The 18222-nt window shown below is 37.3% G+C and overlaps 1 non-coding gene across 1 annotated transcript; it reads right to left on the bottom strand.

Annotated features, from left to right (window-relative positions):
• Positions 1-17429: 17429 nt before the first annotated feature.
• On the bottom strand, positions 17430-17536 carry LOC123453808. The gene has a single exon (XR_006632986.1). It is a non-coding gene; the product is annotated as a U6 spliceosomal RNA (small nuclear RNA).
• Positions 17537-18222: the final 686 nt, after the last annotated feature.

The raw sequence follows: 18222 nt of genomic DNA, 5'->3' as shown, positions 1-18222 counted from the left end.
TCCTACTTACACAAAAGTCCAATCATTTGTAGGAACATATGAGGGAGAACATGTGATGTTTGGCTTTCTGTACCTGGGTTACCTCACTTAGTATAATCCTTTCCTGATCCATCCATTTTCCTAAAAATTTCATAACTTCATTTTTTTTAAACCTCTGAGTGGAACTCCTTTGTGTAAATGTGCCACATCTTCATTATCCACTCATCAGTTGAGGGACATCTAGGCTGGTTCCATTTCCTAGCTATTGTGAATAGAGCACCAATAAACATGGTTGAGCAAGTATCTCTAAGGTAGTGAGAAGAGCCCTTAGGATATATGCCTAAGAGTGTTATAGCTGGGTTATATGGTAGATCTATTTTTAGCTGTCTCAAGAACCTACACACTGATTTCCACAATGGCTTCAGCACTTATTTTTATTTATTTATGAGAGAGAGAATGGGTATTCCAGAGCTTCTAGCCACTTCAAACAAACTCCAGATGCATGTGCCACCATGTGCCTCTGGCTTATGTGGAACCTGGAGAATCAAACATGTGTCCTTAGGCTTCACAGGTATGCAGAAGTATTTTTTAAGAATATCTTTTATCAAATTTATAACATATCATCCTTTAAGTTTGCATATACAAAGATACCTGTTTGAATAAGATAAAGAGAAAAGTTCTTTGCTGAAAGAAAAAAATGACCATTGTAGAGCAAAAACATGACCTTAGATTCAATGTCAAAAAGATAATAAATAAGAACAACATGGCATTAATGAAAAATATAAAGGAGAAATCACATCATTTGACCCTTAATAGCTGTCAATTTACATCTACAAACATTTTTTTTTAAAGGAAGTTGGGGGTGGGGAGATTTCTTAGTGTTTAAAGATGCTTCCTTGCAAAGTCTGCAGGGGTTTTTTTTGTTGTTGTTGTTTGTTTTGTTTTCCTTTCTCTCTCTTTTTTTTTTTTTTGGTTTTGCTATTGCCTTTTTTTTTTTTTTTTAAATCCCAGAACCAACATAAAGCCAGATGTACAAAGTGTTGCATAGTTCTGGAGTTCATTTGCAGTAGAAAGAGGCCTAGATATGCCCATTCTCTATATCTATTCCTTATTCTTTCTCTCTCCATCTTTTTCAAATAAATAAATAAATGTTTTAAAAATAAAAATATAAAGTCAGTTGAGAAAATGACAAATATATTTATTGACATAAGATGTTAAATATAAATGGAAACACATTTCTTAACAATATATGAAGAAAACATATAGAAAATAAAATAGTAAAATTTCAATTCCTAGAAGAAAAATAATACTCATTAATAATTGGGTTTCTTGGGATACATTAGTATTCAATCTGAAAACTAAATAACCTTAATTTACACATCAGTTTCAGAAAGACTGAAAATATTTATATACCTGTCCTGGCAAAACCCAGTCCCAGTGTGAACTGACCCTAAGGAGCCATGAAAATGAAGGAAAATACAAATAGATCCAGGGCCCCCCAGCATGTAGTGTACTGGGGACTTACTAATAAGAGTGTGAGTCTGAGAAGCAAGACCAGTCGATACCTGGGATTTGTCTCAGGCAGTGATGTAGTAGAAACTGTCTGCTGTGCCCAAGACCTTGCAATCAATCTCCAGTACTGCAAAATAATAAATACATTGGGTTTATAAACTAGTCTGAATTAAATACACCTGGTTTATTGAAGCTACTGTCATAGTCATCAGGAACATTTCTGGTCACTGCTACAGAAATCCATTTGAAAATGTCTCCATGCCACATCAGAACTTTTGTTTATCTAATGTATGTTGGAAAATTAAAAAGACAATGCAGACCCAAGATTTCTCAGAGTTAATAATCATGGCTTTTACAATTCAAGATGGCTATAACAGGCCAAGCAGAGTCCATAAAATGCTTGAGGGAAGAAGGGTATGGGGAAACAAATCTACTCATACAATGCTGGACATATATGTGAAAATTTTATGCTAACTGTGAGGATAGTGGACCCTTCAATGCCTACCTTGGACTGCATGATTGGAACACGGGGCAACTGGAGGGGGTTGTCTGTCACTGACCCCTGCCTTCACTGGTTCAAAGAAGGCCATCAGACTAGAAACCTGAGTCAAATGATGAAGGGGAGCTGGGCACAGGCTCTTCTATGTTGGCCTTGGCATTCTTCAGGACATTGCCAAATTCCCTTGTAGACTGTCCTGGGCACAACTGCTCCCTTTTGTTTCCTTATTCACTATATTTATTATCTTACTCTCACCTAACATAATCCTTGCCCCATTTGCTGCAAGAAAATGATTTTGCCTCATATTTCCCTGGTCTTCCTCCTCTTTTTGTTTTGAAACAGCAGCTGCAGCCTCTCCTTGAGAGCCTTAAAACCATCAATCAGTTTCATAGCCAGCACTAGACTGATGGAAACCCAGCATTTCCTTCTTTTCTCATTTTTAACATGCTTGCTTGGGGAGGCCACTTTTTTGGCATAAAATAAAATGTGTTAGAGGAGATTTAGAGTGAAATTTATGAACAGTTGGGTGGTTGCCTCTGCTTTAACTGGGGACAGGAAGGGCAAAGGAGCTTTTCTCTTCTACAGCTCTGGTCACGGTCACATCCCAGTCCCATGCTTCTGTGTTTCAACCACTTGTTCAGGCTCTTAACCTATCACTTCTTAAAATTCCACAGGTTTTCCACCATTTGAGGAAACAGATTTTTTTCAGCAAGTATTAAATCACTTGCCCATAACCTTTGCATTTAGTCAAACCTTGATATTTAAAAGTAAAATGTTAAAGTAACTTTGCTTATTTAAATCATTTAGTAACTGCAGCATTAAAGTACTGTCAACTGACTATGTTTCTTATTTTGCTTTGTGTGTGTGTGTTGTATTATATACATGGTGTATGTGTGTGTGTGTGTATATATATATACACACATACACACTAAATGCACATGTGTTTACGCATGCCTTATGAACACAAATGCAAAGTCAGAGAATGTCAGGTATCCTTACCTGTTACTCCTCTATGTGGGTTTTAGAGATGGAATTTGTCACTGAACTAGGAGCCGCTATTTTCTTGGTCAAACTGGCCTAACAGTAAAACCCAGTGATTCTCCTCTGTGCATTTCCAACAGAACTGGGGTTACAGACATTTGGAATGTTCACATGGATGCTGAAGCCTGGCCTTAGGCACACTCTGGCCCTCTCAAGTCCTCATTTTAGCAAGCATTTACCACTTAGCAACTTCCTTAGTCCCCATTTCTTACTTCTATTGATACTACATGCAAAATCACACTGAAAGGAGAAGAAAGATGGTAACTGTAGAGTTCTGTCAGCATCCTACTCAGTGTGCTCACCGTATTCTAGTGGTGATGGTGAGACAATGTAGACTTTTCTTCACAACTGTACTCATATATTATGCTAGAAAATTTAATACCATCATAGAATGTATATCATTATCATTTCTGTGAGTATTGATCTTACTGATTAATACTTCTCAGAGCCAGAGTTTTATGATGTCTGATATGTGATAATTGATAAACATGAAAAAGCCATTATCTTTCAAGCTTGTTCTGCTTAATGCAGTAATTGCAGGAATGCTCCAAGTAGTGTTCATTTGTACAGCAGAGCCTCCATGGCCTGGGTAGAAACAGTGACAATATTAAAGTGAGATTTAACCAGATTAGTTTATAAACCAATGAAGGAGCAATAGTCACACAGAGGAGTAGAGGGCAGGAGGCATTGTGGGACACAAGCTCTAACAACAGTAAATGATGTCTTCTAGTTGAAGATAAAAGAACTAGGAGTTAACTCTTACTAGTCTAGTGGGTTAAGTACAAAAGACTGAATTGACAGAGTTAACTTTCTGGGTGTGGAATGAATCATTTCATGATACAAAGGAAATTATATTTCATATTTTACCAATCTATATATCTCCAGATATGTCTGCCTTCAGCAATGCCATGATGAGTAACTTCTTTAACCTGTAGGATCTTTATTTCTCATTAATAAGCTTGTAGGATTAAAGACTCTGATTTTGAAGGGTCTGTTCAGGTCAAAACATTAAAAATGCTGCTATAACAATATGCTAAGACTTTTGATAGAAGAAAATGCAGTGAGTAAATTGAGTTTACATTAAAAGACAGGTGTTTGATTAGTTTTACTTTGGTTTGGTTTAAATACACCTAAAATAGAGAAGAGAAGATACATTTAAGTACATATATCTGCATAGGACTTGAGTAAGGAAAAGTATTAATGAGCACAAGCAAATGTATCAATTAAGATTTGCCAATAAAGTGATTATAATAATATTGGTTCATTGAAATTGGGTTTACCATTTATTTACTTATTTGAAGTACAGAGTATATTGCTTAGGGCCTTCTATTTAGTAGATAATAGCTCTATCAATGAGCTGGCCAAGCAGCCTATTTTTACTACATCCATGTGTTTGTGTATGTACAGACATATATTTGTATGCATATATGCATCTATGAGCATACAAAATAAATTATATGTATTATATAACATATGTTTCTACATATGAAAGACTAAAGCATATTTAAATGAACTAAGTCCTTTTTCAAATTTCTCAGGTAGATGAGCTGGAGGAATGGTTTAGCAGGTAAGGTGTTTGCCTGCAATGCCAAAGGACCCAGGTTTGATTATCCAGGACCCACTTTAGCCAGATGAACAAGGGATGCATGTGTCTGGAATTCATTTGCAGTGGCTAGAGGCCCTGGCATGCCCATTCTCTCTCTTTCCCCCTCCCTCTTTCTCTGTCAAATAAATAAATAAATATAAAATATTTAAAAAATTCTCAGGTAGAAAGTGAAGCTGCTTATTGAATGAATGACAAGATCAGAAACATATTTCAATAGTTAAAGCAATTTGCAAGCAGATGGAAATTATTCAACTAGACAAAATTAAGTAATAAAGAGGAAATAGAGATTACATTTGATGGATGATAACATGAAATTCAGTGAGATAAACAAATATACTATCCACAAAATTTCCTTACAAACAAACATACACTTGTGTGCACAATCACCCCCCACATCCCCATTCCCCCACATTCTTAAATTTGAAGCTTATGTAGAATCTAGTGTCCTACTGGTTGACTGTGGTGGGTAAAAAATTGCCTGAAGAATTAATAGACAGTATGTTTACATTTAGATCAGAGAAAATAGAAAGTGACTGAGGGACATGGAGTCAAGTTTTAGCTTCTAAGATTGAGTGGGTGATATGATTTTGAGTGATGTCACTACATGACCAGCAAAGAAGGCACAGCAGGACAAATGCTGGGTAAGAGATAACTTAAAATGCAATGCCTTTCTGAGCTCAGATCTTTTTGTATGGCCATAAATGTGGCCATTAACATATTTAGAGTTTAATGTTGCCAATATATGTTTTCTTATACTATAAACCTATATGATAATTTTTAAAACCGTAAATATAAAGTTAAGATACTAAAATCGAATTAGTTGTTCTCAAAGCTTTGAACTGCCTCTTTATATAACATTGTGTATCCTTATGAGGCTGGAATTCACAGGAGCACATGGTGATACTCAATGAGTTAATGTGCCACTACCTGGTACTCAGATGAAGAACTAGACACTTAGACATAGATTGTTTTAACAAATGTTAGGAAAGGCCTCTATGAACAAGTGACACTTTTCATGTAAGCTCAACAAATGCAGAGGAACTAATCACATGGAGACTCAGAAAGTGTTCCTAAGAGTGAATGTTATAGGCTGGGTGTGGTGACGTACACCTCTAATCCCAGCACTCAGGAGGGAGGTAGAAGTTGGAGGAATGCTATGAGTTCAAGGCCACCCTGAGGCTACATAGTGAATTCCAGGTCAGCCTGAGCTAGAGTGACACTTTACTTTGAACCCCCACCCTCCAAAAAAGTGGATGTCATAGATCAGGAAAATATAAATCCATTCCCATCATCCTCCTTCCCTCTCTCCCTCTTCCTTTATTTGTATTTTCCCAAGGAGAATAGTACATTGGTTACTATGGTGATTTTGAATGACCCCCAATAGATCCCAGATTTTATTAAAGCTCATTGAATTTCCAGCTACCTGGCTGGAGGAGATGTCATTGAGCATGGATCCTAGGTTGAACTCTGATATGTGCGGGTGGATTTGGAATTCCAGTCTAAAGCTGTGCAGAGTGCTGGAGCTTTGCCTACAGTTCCAGAAGTATGCTTGCATGTGCTGGCGTTGGTGCCTTTTAGCTTTTTTTCTCTCTTTTCTTAGTCCTATGAAAGGGGGCAAACTCCTACCATTATGGAACTTCCTCTACGTTTGTAAGCTTTACATAAACCCACTTTCTCTCCCATAAACTGCATCTGGTCTGGAGGTTCATGGCAACAATGTGAGGTTGACTACTACAGTTACTTTCTGATTGCTTTTTACAAAATAGCTGAAAAAAAGCAACTTAAGAGAAGAAGTGATTATTTCAGTTCATTTAATACTGGAGAAGACATGCTAGTACGACTGTGAAGTAACTGGTCAACTTTATACCACAGTGAGAAAGTAGAGAGACAGCAAGGCTAGTACTCAGAATATAGTCAAGGACACCAGCTCAGAGAATGGTGCTGCCTATAGAGAAGGTGGATCTTCCCATCTAATTAACATGATACCTGATAAGATAGTCCCTCACAGGCACGTCTAGACACTAAACAAATCCAGACAATTCCTTATGGACATTCCCAGGTGATTCTAGGATATTCAAGTTGACCATAAGTATAAACTGTCAGAATGTCTACATGAAATAGGAAAAAAAAAATCTAACTCTTCATTTTCCAATAGATGTAAAATAAGTGCAATATTATATATCAAATGATCTACATTAAATTATAGGTAAGATTATTCCCTCTTCTTCATAGTTTGAATAATTATAGACTAGGAAAGTTACTAACATCATTTCAATCTGTAAGTTGCCAAACTGGAGTACCTTTGATTTTGATGTTATGAGAGAAATAGGAGAAAATCACATCAATCATGAAAGTATGTCTTCTAAAAGATATAAACATTTCTTCATTTAAAGGAGACTTAGATACATTATGTTTAGAAGGATGAAAGTATTAAAGATTCTTTCTGAATAAGAATATCATAACAAACAGAACTTGTCTAGTTCCATATGCACATGGGGGTTGTTGCAGTCCGGTTCGCATTGCTGGTAGGAATCACCCAACCAAGAGTAGCTTCTGGGAAAAAGAGATTTATTTTGGCTTACAGGCTCGAGGGGAAGCTCCACGATGGCAGGGGTAAACAATGGCATGAACATCACCCCCTGGCCAACATAAGGTGGGACACAGCAACAGGAGAGTGTGCCAAACACTGGCAAGGGGAAACTGGCTTTAAAGCCCATAAGCCCACCCCCAACAATACACTCCCTCCAGGAGGCATTAATTCCCAAATATCCATCAGCTGGGAACCTAGCATTCACAACACCTAAGTTTATGGGGGACACCTGAATCAAACCACCACAGGGGTGCACGTGTCTGGAGTTTGTTTGCAGTGGCTGGAGGCCCTGGCTCACCCATACTCTCTCTCCCTCCCTCTGTCAAATAAGTAAAAATAAAATACTTTAAAAAGAAGAGTGTATGCAATAGAATATTTTCCAACTATAAAAAAGGATGAAATCCTGTCACTTATAACAGCATGGATATATCTAGTAGATGTTATACTGAATGAAATAATACATATATACCCACACATACATGCAGGCATATATATTAAATATAAAATATAAATAAACACAAGATACAAATAATAAATATAATAAATAAAAAACTTTACAATCACTTTTGGTTGTGGAAATAAAGGGAAAATAGAAAGTGAGAGAAACCAACTAGAAAGGCTGTTGGGGGGATAGGTATTGGTAATACAAAATTCAAGTTTCAAGATAGTAAAGCTCTGGAATATCAGGCACACAAAAAAAAATGGAATATGTGGGGCTGCAAAGATGACTGCAAGCATTTGGGCATAAGAAGTACTGTGATAGCTCTGTTTGATTCCTCAGAACATGCATCAACAACTGGGCATGACCATAGCTACCTATAACCCCAGTCTTGTGGAGAGCAGAGACAGGATCACAGGGTGTGACAAAAAAATGGCAACCTCCTCTCTCAATAAAAATATTTAGTCTCAAGGAAACAAGATGATGTGCAAGGGAGGGCGATACCCATTGTCTTCCTCTCACTTCTGCATGCACATACACACCACTCTCACACACATCCACAATCCACATCAAACCTACTACATACATGCATATGCAAAAGCATATACAAATAGACAAAGTGGTAGTATTAGTTAAGCCTGTGTGATTTAATAGCAACTAGGTAATATCTAAGGACCCATGTAAATGTATAGGCAATGTGCGGCTTCTGGCAGCTGGTGATGTGTAAATGTACCACTACTGAAAAGTTAGGATTTCTGATTTTTCTTGTGAAATCTCCTCATAACTTGATTTGTCTTATTCTTATCTCTTCTTTCACAGATAATGTTATCAAAAGTAAGAAGAATTCATAACCTGCTAAGAAAGTAATAATTGCCATTGCCTCTGGACATAGGGGCAAACTGTCCCTGTTGTATACAACAATACTATCAAAGATGATTGTACATTTTTCAAGTAACTTAATTTCTAATTACATATATAAAGGATGTACAAATATAATTTGGCACAAAATAAAGTTTTGTCTATAAAAAAGTAATGAGTAAATATTTTTTTCAGTGTTGAATTGGATGGGTTATAATCCAGTATAAGTGAGATTACTTAAATTGCTTTTTTACATTTGTTTTTGATAAAAATAATTATTTCCCATACTATCTCTAATACATTACAGTACAATTCTTAAAATGTTTGCTTACACTTCAAGTAAAATAAAAGAAAATAAACAGTTGACTCTACATTGGACTAGACATGTGAAAAAGAAATTGTAAATAGCACAGTGGAAACCACAGAGGAATCTTCACAGAGAAGGCTTTTCACAGAGGAGTTTGAGTTGGATCATAATAGGGTGAAATAATTTCAAAAGATGGATTAACACTTAGGCATACTATAGGCAAATGTAACTAACTGAGTTAAATAAAGGAAACATCAAAGTCTTTAACATATAAATATCTATCTTGGGGCTGGAGAAGTGGGTCAGCAGTTAAAGGCACTTGGTTGCAAAGCCTGATGGCCTGTGTTTGATTCCCTAGTACCCACATAAAGCCAGATACACAAAGTGGTACATTAATCTGGAATTTGTTTGCAGTGGCAGGAGACCCTGGCATATCTGACCAACTCTTTCTGATTCTTTCTTTCTGTCTCTCTCTCAAAAATAAACAAATAAAAACATTTTTACAATAGGTATTTTTTCAACTGAATAATATAATGCTAGCAATTTAACTTAATTCTTTGTGTGAGAGTACTACACAAAGTTAAATAAATTAATGAAATTTCAATTAAAATATAAGAGGAATAAGTAGCTGGGTATGTAGCTCAGTAAGAGAATTTTATCTGCATGTCATGAATTCCTGGGTTCAATATCCAGCACTGCATAATAACTTCAGCTCCTTAACAACCAATAAGTCTGACATTTTTTCCTAAAAAATTAAAATTCTCTAGTTTTTTAAAAGAATATTCTGTTTAAATGAACTATGCCATCATTGTAATGAATATGGTAAGAATGCCCATCATCTAATCATTTCCTTGTGCTTCTTTGCAATCACTACTAGCTCATACAGTCTCTGATGTCCCTGCTCTGATTTCTCTTATTATGGATGATGTGACAATTATTTTTTCTGTATACACATAAAGACATAATCACATGAGTTTTGGGGCTGATATCTTAATTATGAGTGTTTGCCTTGGGATCCAACAATGCCTTTTGATCTTCAAGAGTTCCTACTGTTTGTTGATAAAAAATGTTTTCATTACATCAATTTACCACAATTTTTATTAGCTTCATGTTTTAGCCCTAAGTTTGATTATTTTTAGTTTAGAATTATTATAAGTGGAACTATCATATACATTATTATCTAAGATATTTTTTATGTATGGAAATCTGCTCTATTTATTATGAACTATCAGTCAGTACAATAGCTGGCTTATTGGTGACTAGAATGTATATGTAACTAATTTTTCATGAAAAGTCTGTGACAATGTAAAGACATATATCTACATTCTAAAACAATATAGTGGTATCTTACCATTTTATTAAGTTGGACTTATCTAATGACTTTGTACATTACATTTCTTAATATTTGTTACATTAAGGTACCTTTTCTGTTGGTTTCTATTCTGGTGTTTTCCTTATTTCACCTTGGAGGTCTTTTTGTTTGTTTTGAATCATTTTGTGTGCTTAAAACACATTATCAGGTTCATGATTTTGTTTTTATGTTTTCCAACTTTCATTTTTTAACATACTATACAGAACCACAATATTATTTCATTTTCAAATTATGGGAAATATCATAACAAAATATGTAAGGATTTAATAACTTACTGTTATAATACTGTAAAATTTCATGAAAATGTTACTTTTAAGATAACCAGATAAGTTTTTGATACAAGGGCCAAGTTATTTATTGTAACATATTTAAAAATGCAGGTTTGGATTTCAAATCACAGGGTGTGTAGCAGGTTGAGGGAGCACAGGCAGTTCTTAGAACAAGCTCAGCCCCCACAGAGCACATCTGCTTAAATACTTTCTCTTTATGGCTCATTTGGTTCATTTGTTCTTTTGATAGTGTCTCTACCTTTTTTTATTTTTATGTAGTAGTAAATAGAAACTTTGTATGGGTACATTATGTATGTGTTAATACCGTCATTTCACTCTTCCCTGCCCCCTCTTCACTGAAGACCTCCTTAGTGGGATTGCTGGTATTCACCATGGAGTTGTGGGCTATGAGTTGTCAGAATAACAGTCAGTGAGGAGGCAATGTCCTGGATATTCCCTCCCACCTTGTGATTTGTACATTCTTTCTACCCCCTCTGCCACAAAACCCCCAAGCCTTGGCATTGTGCTTTAAGTCTTACTTTAGTGTTGAACTCCTGTCAGCTTCTGGATTTCAGCTTCCATGCATTTTGAGAGTTCTTGTTGTCTATCTCCATCACCCTGACACAGGTTGTCAGGCCTGGGATCCAAGTCAGAATCCTATGGAGACCAAAGTTATGAAATCCAATTAGAAGCCCCCACTGGTCTTTGGCCAAAAGTGAGGCTATATCCATTTAAAACTCTCTAAATTAACAATACCTATCCACTTTAATCTATGTTGATCTCACTCTTCATTAGAGTACCTGTTTTTCTTTTTCAAAAAGTAATGAGGAATGAGGACAAACAAAATCTGTCAACAAGATCTTTTCAAACTTGGTTGAGGACATTTATTTTTCTTTGATTTTTTTTTTTGAGTGTGCGTGCGTGTGTGTGTGTGTGTGTGTGTGTGTGTGTATGTGTGTGTCTAACATGGTATTTACTAAGAAGAGAGTACAAAGACTTCATCATTTTTATTATTCCAGAATGTGCAATTTTAAGCTTACTTAAGTTTGTGATCCACTGATCAGTGTTATGTGATGTATGGGTTAATTGGATATCAATTTGGTTATTTGTATATTAATAACAAGTCTATATTGAGGCAGTTGTTGAAATATGTCACATTCAATTTCGTAGGAAGGTGTGAATAAAGATCTTGTCACTCCCGGACAGTACTCCAACAATAGACCAATAGCAGTTCTATCAAATTCCAACTTGGAGAACTAATACATGTTTTAGAGTAACTTAAATGATAGTGGGCAAGGAGTTACTTGCAGGGCCAGGGTTACACAGAAGCAGCTACATTGCGGCAGAGCTCACCCCAACATAGGTGAAGACAGATAGAAGCTACATTCCAGGAGCTCACTACATGACTTGCAGAAAGTAAGTTTCAGATTTCGGATTTATCTCCTGCCTCACTTCCCCACCCAGGAGGGAATTTTTAAATTCAGAAAAACTTTCTATACAACAAAAACAATGTAGATGCCATGTATTTCTTTTGTCATAAAGGAATAGAATAACATGTTATTTAAATTTAAATATTTCTAAAAATATTATTTAATCAGGATTTATGTTATAGAACCTAGGGATACCACATATCTAAATAAATGTCAAAGAAGTGAAATCACTGGGTATCTTATATGATTCAAGCAAGATGAATCCAGAAATCAAAAATAAAAAGAATAAATCAGCTATGAGAAACAAGTCAGAACCATATCCAAACATAAGCCCACTCTCCAATATCAAGCTACCATCAATCATGGGGTACAAGAGGATCTACACCTATTAAACTCTCTATTAAAAAAAGTAAGTGTTATGTCAATTTTCCAGCTGCTAACTTATTCTCCGTTGGAGAATCTGCTTCTCTTTTTCAGATATATGTAGATCCTAAGGAGAGAGCTGCCCCATCATACCTCAAAAGGGGCCTGATTGAAACTAAGGAAAATTGGCAAACCAAGCAAGGGTGCTGTTTTCCTGATGAACTGGATACCAGCACAAAGGGGAAGGAGACCAACACAGAGAAAAATCAACTCCTTACCAAACCAGAGAGCCAGAGCCTCAGAGGCCCCCAACATCTCATCACTGAAGCAGACCAAAAATGAACCTAACATGGCTCAGGGAAATTTTGCAGAAGAGGGGGTGGAAAGAATGTCAGAGTCACATGTTGGGTCATGATATGCAGAGAGATTTATCGTACCAATAACTGTGGGCTAACTCCACAATGCAACACCCACTTACATCAACAAGGAGGGGCAATTGGGAGGGGGTAGGTCATGGATGAGCCTAAACAATGGTACCAAACTGCCTGTATTTGCTGAAAAGAAAACTAATAAATTAAATAAAAAAAGAATAAATCAGAATTTTCTTATATATTTGGCAACAAAAAATCCAAATTAACTGTTAGTCAAAGAAATAATAAATTACAGTCAAATAAGCAGTCAGAATACATTTTGTCATTTTTTTTAAAAAACATGGTTATAGCAATTATTTTTTTCTCAATTTTTATTGACAATTTCCATGATTTTAAAAAATATCCCATGGTAATGCCTTCCCTCCCCCACTTTTCCCTTTGAAATTCCACTCTCCATCACATCCCCTCTCCATCTCAATCAGTCTCTCTTTTATTTTGATGTCATGATCTGTTCCTCCTCTTATGATGGTCTTGAGTAGGTAGTGTCAGGCACTGTGAGGTCATGGATATCCAGGCCATTAATGTCTGGAGGAGCATGTTGTAAGGAGTCCTACCCTTCCTCTTACATTCTTTCCACCACCTCTTCCACATTAGACCCTGAGCCTTGGAAGGTGTGATTGAGATATCTCCAGTCACTTTGTTCCAGCATTATGATACCTTCTGAGGTGTCCCAAGGTCACTGCCATCTGAAGAGAGAAGATTCTCTACCCAAAGTGAGAGTAGCATTAATATAAGGGTATAAATATTAAGAGAAGTGCTTACTGGGCAGTTTGATAGCATAGTATAAACATTTAACCAGACATCACTAGATGTTACACCCCTAGGGCTCATGACTACCCCTGTTTTAAGTTTTCAGTATCAGGGATGTATTCCCTCCCATGGAGTGGGCCTCCAGTCCAATTGGAGGGCAGTTCTTTTCTACCATGACAGATGTGGCACTATTGCACCCGTTGGCTCATTTGGGCTGGCTGGCCAATTATAAGGCTTGCAGTGTCCACTGTTGAGTATCTTCACTGGTGGTATCTCTGTCTCCCATTGAACTGCATGTAGAATGGCTTCTTCCAGCTTTCTGTCAGCACATTTGGAGTTTTTTTGCAGTGGCTGGAGGCCTTGGCATGCCCATTCTCTCTCTCTGCCTATTTCTTTCTCTTTCAAATAAATAAATAAATAAAAATTACAAAAATCAGGGCTGGAGGGAAGGCTTAGCGGTTAAAGCATTGCCAAAGGACCCAGGTTCAATTCCCCAGGACCCACGTTAGCCAGATGCACAAGGGGGTGCACATGTCTGCAGTTTGTTTGCAGTGGCTAGAGGCCCTGGAGCACCCTTTCTTTCTCTCTCTTTCTTTTTCTCTCTCTCTCCCTCTTTGTCTGTCAAATAAATAAATTAGGAAAAATAACAGCTGACTTTGGTGGCACACGCCTTTAATCTCAGCACTCGGAAGGCAGAGGTAGGAGGATCACTGTGAGTTCAAGGCTACCCTGAGACTGCATAGTGAATTCCAGGTCAGTCTGGGCTAGAGTGAGACTCTACCTTGACAAAAAAAAAAAAAAAAAAAAAAAAAAAAACCAAAAAAACAAAACAACTTTCCCCCCAAAGAATGGTCTATTTATTTTAAAGAAGGACAAGTAAATTTTAGTTACATTAGCTTTAAATAGGTAAGAAGTTTCTGAATAGCAGCCTTTGAAATCCTGAGCTTAAAAAGTGAGTGCTTCTATGAATCTTCATCTAGAAGGGAGCAAGTAGCAGCTAGCTGCAGAGCTGTGCTGTCCAGTGGGGCAGCCATATACTATATAGATTGCCAGCAAATATACTTCAAAACAATTTAATACAATTACAATTTAGTTTCTCAGTTATATTATCCACATGTGCTCAGTGGCCACATATAGCTTAGTGTCCATCCTGTTGGACAGTGAAGATACAGAAGATTTCCATCCTCATAGGAAATCTCTTGTGTGGGAGGACACAGCCAAAAAAGGCAGTTGCTAGGCATGGTGGCCAGCCTTTAATCCCAGCACTCGGGAGGCAGAGGTAGGAGGATTGCTATGAGTTCAAGGCCACCCTGAGACTACATAGTGAATTCCAGGTCAGTCTGGACTAGAGTGAGACTCTACCTTGAACCCTTCCCCCACCCCCACCAAAAAAAAAAAAAAAATGAAAGAAAGGAAAGGAAAAGGAGGCAGTTTCAAGGAATTAGTAATTCAGGGAATTGGTTATAACCTCATGATGTCAGTGCTGCAGTGAAGCTGAATAGGAAGTGAACACTTCAGTTATTAGATGTGAGGTAAGCCAGGAATGGTGGCACACACCTGAATCCCAGCACTTGAGAGGCTGAGGCTTGGGCTCCTTAGTTATTTCAAGGCAAGTCTGGGTTGTAACAAGACTCTGTCTCCAAAAAAAAAAAAAAAAATTATTGAACACATTGAGAAATTCAGGAATGGGAATGCTTCCAGCACTCCTGGATGTAAGTGGTAGATAAGTCTAGACTCAATAAATGTGGGGACTTCAATGCCCAGTTTTCATCAATAGATAGATCACTGACAAAAGTTACCTAGCAGACTTCAGAATTAAACAGCACTATAGTCAAGTGTACTTAACAGATATGAGGAATATTCCATCCACAGCTAAGGGATGTACATTCTTAAGTAATCCATGTTTTCTACAAAATAGTTTTTTAAAAAACAATTTTTAATGAATGTGGAAAAAAGTTTCTTTATTAACATATTTATTACCATGTGACTGAAAAAATTTCAACTTGCTATTCAGGAACTTGTACAATTTATATGGAAATATAGAATACCTTGCTTGTGAAGCCAAAGCAATCTTGAGCAAAATGATCAATGCTGGTGTGATGGCTCACATTTACAAGCCCAGCACTCAGGAAGCTGAGGCAGGAGTCTTGCTGTGAGTTTGGGGCCAGCCTGAAATACTTAGTGAATTCCAGGTCTGCCTGGGCAATATTGTGAGGCTCTGCCTCATCCCACTCCCCTTCCCCCCCAAAAAAACGCTGAGATTGACAATTCCTGGTTTCAAATTATACTTCAGAACCATAACAACAGAAACCTCATGGTACTTTCACAAAAACAGACATGTAGGCGAGTGGATTAGAAGAGAGGACCTAGAAATCAACCCATGTTCCCACCGCCACCTGAATTATTATTTTTTTTTCAATTTTAATTTTAATCTTATTTTTTTTTCTTTTCACAATTTTTATTAACATTTTCCATGATTATAAAAAATATCCCATGGTAATGCCCTCCCTGTCACCCCCCCCACCCGTACTTTCCCCTTTGAAATTCCATTCTCCATCATATTACCTCCCCATCTCAATCATTATACTTACAATACAATACCAACCTATTAAGTACCCTCCTTGAATTATTTTATTTTATTTTATTTTTCTAGGTAAGGTTTCACTCTAGCCCAGGCTGACCTGACCTGGAATTTATTATGTACTCTCAGGGTGGCCTTGAACTCACAGTGATCTTCTTGCCTCAGCCTCCTGAGTGCTGGGCCACCTGAATTTTAACTGCAGGGCCATCTCTCCAGCCAGAGATAAAGGGGTTAAAAACACACATTGGAGAGCTGGGCGCAGTGGTGCACACCTTTAATCCCAGCATTTGGGAGGCAGAGGAGGAGGATCAACATGAGTTCAAGGCTACCCTGAGACTAATTCCAGGTCAGCCTGAGCTAGAGTAAGACCCTCCCTTGAAAAAGAAAAACAAAACAAAACAACAAACAAACAAAAATCACATTGGAAAAAAGACAGCCCCTTGAGAAAGTGATGCTTAGACAACTTTATGTATTCACATGTAGGAGGCCAAAACTAGATTCCCCCTCTCACGAGTCAGTGGATTGAAGGCCTGAAACTCTGTGCCTATGAGAAGAAAACACTTCACAATATAGTTATAGACAAACAAAAACCACAAGCTGGTAAATAATTAGGCCAATGAATTGAACAGATAGTTCTAGAAGAAGTATAGGGCTAGAGAGATGGCTTAGTGGTTAAGCGCTTGCCTGTGAAGCCCAAGGACCCCGATTTGAGGCTCGATTCCCCAGAACCCACGTTAGCCAGATGCACAAGGGGGCGCACGTGTCTGGAGTTTGTTTGCAGTGGCTGGAGGCCCTGGCACGCCCATTCTCTCTCTTTCTGCCTCTTTCTCTCTCTCTGTCACTTTAAGATAAAAATTAAAAAAAAATTTAAACAAGAAGTATAGGATTGGAGAGATGCTTCAGCATTTTCTTACAAAGCCTTACAGCCTGGGTTCAGTTCCCCAGTACCCATGTAAAGCCAGATGCACAAAGTGGTGCATGCGTGTGGAGCGTGTTTGTTGTGGCCAGAGGCCTTGTCATTGCCTATACCCTCTCATATTCTCTCTCTTCTCTTTCCTTCACTTTCTGCTTGGAAATAAATAAATAAATAATATCTTATTCAATTTTTATTTATTCATTTGAGAGAGAGACAGAGAGATAAAGAGGCAGAGAGAGAGAGAAAATGGGCACTCCAGGGCCTCCAGCCACTGCAAACAAACTCCAGACACATGCGCCCCTTTGTGTATCTGGCTAACGTGGATCTTGGGGAATTGGGCCTCGAACTGGGGTCCTTAGGCTTCACAGGCAAGCGCTTAACCACTAAGCCATCTCTCCAGCCCTAAAAAAGTATTTTAAGAAAGAACTACAAATGGTCAATACACATATGAAAAAAATGTTCAACATCTTTCACCATCTGGGAAATAAAAATATGGAACGCTTCATGAATTTGCGTGTCATCCTTGTGCAAGGGCCATGCTAATCTTCTCTGTATCGTTCCAATTTTAGTATATGTGCGGCCGAAGCGAGCACTATTTTCAGTTACTTAATGAGGAAGTGGAAAGTGACTTATGAATATCCTACAAGGCTAACAAGACTCTTCTACCTCTTCTAGTTCTGTCATGGATGGTAGTGATATTCCTGCTATGCTTCCTTTACTTATATTAAGCTGGGAAATAGTTATATAGTTGTTTTGCTCTCATGATTTCTTTCAAATGCTCAGACTGATATAGCCAGTAGAATTGCATCCTTGGCTGCAAGGATGGTTCAACATAGCACATCAACAAAATAAAGGGCAATTACTATCTGATCATTTCAGTAAAAGCATAAGTGGCAATAGAATTCAATATCTGTTCACCATAAAATGCTGAAAAGTTAAGCATAGAGGCTACCTCCCCTAAAAACCATATGATGTGCTTTGAAAAAATGGTGTATATAATTAGCCCAAACAGCTGATACTGTATTGAACACAAAAAAGATAGGCAAGAGGAATCAGGCATGAAAGAGCAATAAGGCATACCAAAGTGAAAAAAAAAAAAAAAAAAAGTAACCAGCTAATCACTGTTTGCAAATAAGGCATGCTTTTCTGGAGAAATTCTCAGACTGCATTGAATTTATCCTTTGTTCTAGTAGTGTGGAAAGTTTTCAATGTTAAAACAGAAGAGATCAGAAGCAAAATAAATGTGTGATATTTGGATTACTCCTGAACCATCAAGAGT

Source organism: Jaculus jaculus, chromosome 12, assembly GCF_020740685.1.
Source record: "Jaculus jaculus isolate mJacJac1 chromosome 12, mJacJac1.mat.Y.cur, whole genome shotgun sequence".
Taxonomy (NCBI): domain Eukaryota; kingdom Metazoa; phylum Chordata; class Mammalia; order Rodentia; family Dipodidae; genus Jaculus; species Jaculus jaculus.
This window is presented reverse-complemented; position numbering and strand designations above follow the sequence as displayed.